This window comes from Otolemur garnettii, unplaced genomic scaffold (assembly GCF_000181295.1).
Source record: "Otolemur garnettii isolate 467f Iridium unplaced genomic scaffold, OtoGar3 scaffold00056, whole genome shotgun sequence".
Taxonomy (NCBI): Eukaryota; Metazoa; Chordata; class Mammalia; order Primates; family Galagidae; genus Otolemur; species Otolemur garnettii.
In genome coordinates this window covers 3,478,626-3,484,625 of record NW_003852451.1, presented here as the reverse complement: position 1 = coordinate 3,484,625, position 6,000 = coordinate 3,478,626, and positions in this window count along the sequence as shown.

The following is a 6,000-nucleotide window of genomic DNA, read 5'->3' as shown; positions in this document are numbered from 1 at the left end:
CCTCAGAAGTGCTGCGAAAAGGCTGTCATCCCACCCGCCACCTGGAGAGGCACTGCCCAACCTCAGAAGTGCTGTGAAAAGGCTGTCATCCCACCTGCCACCTGGGGAGGCGCTGCCCAACCTCAGAAGTGCTGTGAAAAAGCTGTCATCCCACCCACCACCTAGACGGAGATTGCCCAACGTCCCCTGTCTCCCGATCTCACATAGGCATTTACCCTTCTCTCATACTTTGAAATGACGTCCCCTTTCCACTAGTTTATTCTCAAGAGGTTACACTGAATGTTTGACAATCACAAACTTCGTTCAAATTCCATCCCAAACTCACTATTCTGTTTCTTCTTCCAAAATGAAAAACACATAAAATGTGAAGTGGAAGATAGTAACATGATTTGCTCCAGTACAGCCAGTTTAACTCATTTAACCTTCTTAGGAGAGAAAAATAAAAAAAAGAACAACAAGAACATGTATTTCCTGGGCCCTTTGTTTTCCACTGACTACTAATTTGGTCTCCAGAAACCCTGCCTTTAGTTTGCAGGGTTTATAATATGCTAGAACCTCAGCACATATAAACTCAGTTGACCGTTGAACTGCAGGGGTTAGGGGCACCAAACCTTCGCCACACACAGAATCAAAACTCCAAGCGTAATTTCGACTCCTCCAAAATTTAACTGCTAATAGCCTACTGTTGACCAAAGTCTTACCAAAAATACAACGGTTGATCACCACATACTTCATATATGTATCATATGCTGTACTCTAACAACGACATAAACTAGAGAAAATATGTTATTAAAATCATCATTACATAAGACATTACTAAAAGGGAGGGAAACACACTTGCTGCTCACTAACCGGCAGGGCATCATGGTGAAGGCTCCGTCCTTTCCATCTCCCTGTCTCATATGCCCAGGAGGATGGGCTGCTGGTCTGGCTGTCTTGGGGCGGCAGAGGTGGAGGACAGTCTGTGTATAAGTGGACCCACGCAATTTAAACCCAAGGCATTCAGAGTAATGAAAAACAACCTGGGAGATGCTGGTTCTGTGGCTGTGGTGCTGTTCACTGTGCAAAGCAAATGTTCCAGATTCGGGTCGGGATCTCACTCAGTTGTTTTCTACTAACTCCATGTATTTAAAATTCAGTGATCACAGTGTCCTCCCGGAAGTGCATACAGGAATGAACTGGGGGCCTGCCTCTTCACATTTTAGGACTCTGCTTGTCATCAAATTTCTGTGGCTTCATGTCAGCCACGTTTGGCCAAGTCCATGTTGCCAACCTTTGCTCAATTTCAGAAACCCACTGAGTCTGTGGCATGAAGCTCATTTTTGATAAGCTAGTGGGGAAATGATTTTCAGGTAAGGAATGCATACAATGCATAGATTAGAGAACCATCGGTATTAGACCCTCAGTGTGACATCTATGAAATGAAAAAGTAGTACTTTCACAGAGAAAGGTTGAATTCGACAGGAAAAAATATATAGCAGGTCTTCAATTAATGTCGTTTCATTCACTGTCACTCTGTTATAACCCTGGTGATAAGAAAAGTCAATTTCTGGCAGCTGCCACTAACGTTGGAGTGTGCTGTCTCCCCAGGTCCGTGTGGTTTTCTGTGGTGGCTCGGCCTTCCTCACACAGCCTGGACATGCACCCACTTGGTGACCTGGCTTCACACAGCCTGGACATGCAAACACCAGGTGACCCGGCTTCCCTAAATGGTCCCGGTCACACTGAGTGTGGGGATGTGTGTGGGAGTTTGCCCTGCCCTGGAAGGGCATCCTCTCCAGAGTCTGGGAAGAACTCTGGCCACTCTCAACCCTGAACTGGAATCTAGGTCAGAAAGTGAATGAAGGAAAGAATGAATGAATGAAGGCATATTAGTGTTAAATGCAAGTCGGCAAAGGCTGTGAAGGTCATACAAACACACAGCAGGAAGGAACACTGGGCACAAGCACTCAGCACCTGAGTCTGAAAAGGAGGGCAGGAAGAAACCACCGTGTTTCTGGGAAGACCATCTTCTGCATGGAGGCCAACTCCAGGGCTGGAGGGAGTACACTCCCTGTAACAAGGCTCAGTCACTGTGGTAAAGACATTGTTGAGAAGTTTTGTTCGTTGCATTAAATAGAATATAATTTTTTACAAGAATGTCTGGAGTAATTTCTTACCTGATAGTAGCCTCAGTTCAGTTTCAATTCTAAATAATTGATCAGTTATATCTCATGATTAATTGGAATTAATTTCCAATTGGAATATATATGAACCTACATATTGGAACATACTAGAATTACTGGAACATAGAATATACATACATATTATATGTGCACAAAGAACACAGAGGAGGCAACTTTAAAAATTTAAAAATCCCTAAATATTTCTCCTGATCTAAAATCTCTCTATGCCTGACCACCAGGTAAAGAAAAGAAAAGATTTGAGGAAAAGGGCTGAAATGAGAAAAGATTCCTTCCTTAATTCTTCTGTGTAGCTCCCTCAGTCTTTTCCTCATTTTTAGATTTTCCTGTTGAAAACTTGCAGTTTATTACTCATTTATTTTGAAGTGTGGCCTCCCTGTTCTTTTGAAATCCAGGTGACAGGTGACACCTTGACAGTAGGGCCTTGTCCTTATTTATGTTTAAGCCTCATTACCTAAATATGCCAGGCCCAAGTCCTGAATGTTTACTGAACAAATGTTCAAATGAATGAAAAGATTGTCCAATCTTAAAATGGTCAACACGGGCGGTGTCTGTGGCTCAAAGGAGTAGGGTGCTGGCCCCATACACAGGAGGTGGTAGGTTCAAACCCAGCCCTGGCCAAAAACTGCAAAAAAAAAAAGAATGGTCAACACGAAGCCACCCCCCAAGCCTGCAGAGTTGAGCCACAACAGTTAATGTTGCTGAGTCTACCAGCTCAACAAGAACTGGGCAAACAATACTGTCATCAGTATTAACATCAATGAGTGTCTCTTGAAAGTAAAAATCTATTACCTTCCATGTTCTTCATACCCAGGGTACCTGACACAGCATCTGGACTATCTGGGGCACTAGATGAATATTTTTGAATTGAAGAAAAACTATTTAATCATTATTATCAGGGTCTGACCATGAAAACCACAAAAACATCCAGTCCACATGGTCAAATGACCTATACTTACTTAAGAAAGATCGAAACATTGTTTATAAAATTACCCTTTCTTACATAGGAAATTTTTCTTGTGAATTATTAAGTAGTCTTCAGTCAAAAACAGAAAAGATCTTTATTATTTATTGTCCTATAACAAGCCTTGTGTTTAGTGTTGTAAGCAGTATGTTGTCAGCTGATGAAAGTGATCTAGCTATAAATCAGATGGATATTAAAAGTGATGTGGAGAAAACATAGAATTTATAGATTCTTGTACCATTATACATTCTTACAGTGGTGCTCAGAAATGCTTATCATCATATGCTTGGAAGCTAGAAAGTACAGCATAAGAGAGACACCACTTTTTAGTTTAATTTCCTATGAGCATGTCATAGGTTTTTTTTTAAAAAATATGGCGTCCTTATCCAAGAAATAGAAAGAAGCAGTCAGATAGAAGGAGGGCAGTGAAGGAGACTTTGCTTGGATCGAGGTGAGCCCAGCTCTCTGCTCCCCTCTCACAGTACCCATGCTGGAGCCCTGGATTCCTTCAGAAAGCACGAAATCTTCTGGACTCTATCCTTTCTGCACAGCTTACTAGACCTCTGTCTCATCTTTCCGGGGGCTTCTAGGACCACTTTATCTCCCAAAGTGATAACTAGCTGGTGGTTTATGTTCATATGTCTTCTGAGAAGGACGGTTCATGTGTTACAGCAAACTCATATGTTATGCTGCATCTTAACACAGTGAATAGCAGTGGTGCCATCTATGAAGACAATGATTAGAATAGTAGTTCACAACACTAGTGCAGACTCTGCTATCTTAAAATCATATGTATTCTGTTTTCTTTGGAGCTGGTCCACTGGCATTAGGAAGAAAATGAGAAATAGAAAAAGACAGGGAAAAATACTCTTAATAGAATTGTCTGTAACTCTTCCAGATCCTGGTCTAGGCAAAGAATTTATCAATAAGACCATAGTGGCCATCACAACCATCCACCAACAACAAAAATAAGTAAATGGCACTTGAATAAATTAAAAAGCTTCTGCACAGCTAAGAAAAAATCAGCAGAGCAAATAGAAAACCTACAGATGGGAGAAAATACTCACTAACTAATCATCTGATAAAGGGCTAATAACCAGAATCTACAAAGAACTCAACAAATCATCAAGAAAAAAAGAAACACCAAGAAGTAGGCAGAAGACATGAATTGAATAGAAACCTTTTAGAAAAAGATGTACAAACGGGCAGTGAACAATGCAGAAATCTCGGCATCACTAATTATAGGAGATGCACAGGAAAACCCCAGTGAGATACCGCCTTCCCCCTGTTAGAATTGCTTTGATTAAACGGTCCCAAAACAACACGTGTTGCTGTCATGGAGGCAGAGAGAAAGGAAGGCTTAGACCCTGGGGTTAGAACTGCAAATTAGTACACCCTAGTTGGAACACAGTCTGGTGATTCCTCAAAGAACTAAAAGTAGACCTATGGCAGCACCTGTAGCTCAGTTGGCAGGGCGCTGGCCATACACACCTAGGGTGGTGGGTTTGAACCCAGCCCAGGCCTGTTGAACAACAATGCAACCAAAAATGAGCCAGGTGTTGTGGCAGGGACCTATAGTCCCAGCTACGAGGGAGGCTGAGGCAAGAGAATCACTTAAGCCCAAGAGTTTGAGGTTGCTGTGAGCTGTGATGCCACAGCACTCTACCCAAAGCAACAGTTTGAGACTCTGTCTAAAATAAAATAAAATAAAAGTAGACCTACCATTCGATCCAGCAATCAAACTACTGGGTATCTATCCCAAGGAAAAGAAGTGAATTCATCAAAAAGTGATTTCATCACCTGCACTTGAATGTTTACTGCAGCAAAATTTACAATTACAAGAATGTAGAATCAACTCAAGCGCCCATCCGTTCATGAGTGGATTAACAAAATGCGGTACATGTGTACAGTGGAGTACTACTCAGCCATGAAGAGGATGAATGAATGCTTCTTGCAACAATGTGGATGGAACTGGAGACAACTATCCTATGTGAAGCACCTGATGAATATAAAAAGAAATACCACATGAACTCTCTTTAAATTAGGACACACTGAGGAGCACACATGAGCACAGAGGGACGTAAAACTCAGGGGAAATGGAGCAGATAGAGCAAGGAGGTTCTGGGCAGAAACCTGCCTAATGAGAGCAGTGACCACTCCCTGGGTTATGGGCACAGCCACAGCCCTGACTCCAGCATAATACATGCAACCAAAAACATTAGTACCCCTATAATATTATGAAATGATAAATAAATAAACATATACATACATAAAAGGAATTGTCTGATATCATCTTCTTCAAACATTCTTTGACCTGTGCAAAGATGGAATTCTTTTCTAAGGTTTTGCATTTGCTTCATATTGGTGGTGGTTATAAGAAACTTTTTAATATGCATCTTGAACAGTAGATATAAAGAAATTGAGTCAAAATTACTATCTGCAATAAAAAGAGTTCCATGCAAGGATCTCACTGCTGTTGGTGAATAACACAGCCTTCTGGGTAAGCACATAAGGTAGCAAATTCTCGTGGAAACCTCCTAAAATGCTTTTGTAAAATGTGGTGCATTGTTCTTGTGACCAGATCAGTTTTCAGTTCAAGTGATTATATTTTGTGAACTAATATTCTTGATGCCATTTCAATTTTAGGATTTACTCGTGGCATCTTCACCTTGAGGGAAATTCCCGACAGACAGCTGCGCTGCCCTGTGGACCCCACGGCTGACCCGCGTAGCTGCAGCCGACAAAGAGCCCTTTACCGCCCATCGAGACACAGCAGCCTCTTTGTTTGTTTGCTTGGCTGCTTTTTTGCAAGGCTCACACATAGGAAATATGAATAATTTCCACTGTAAGAAT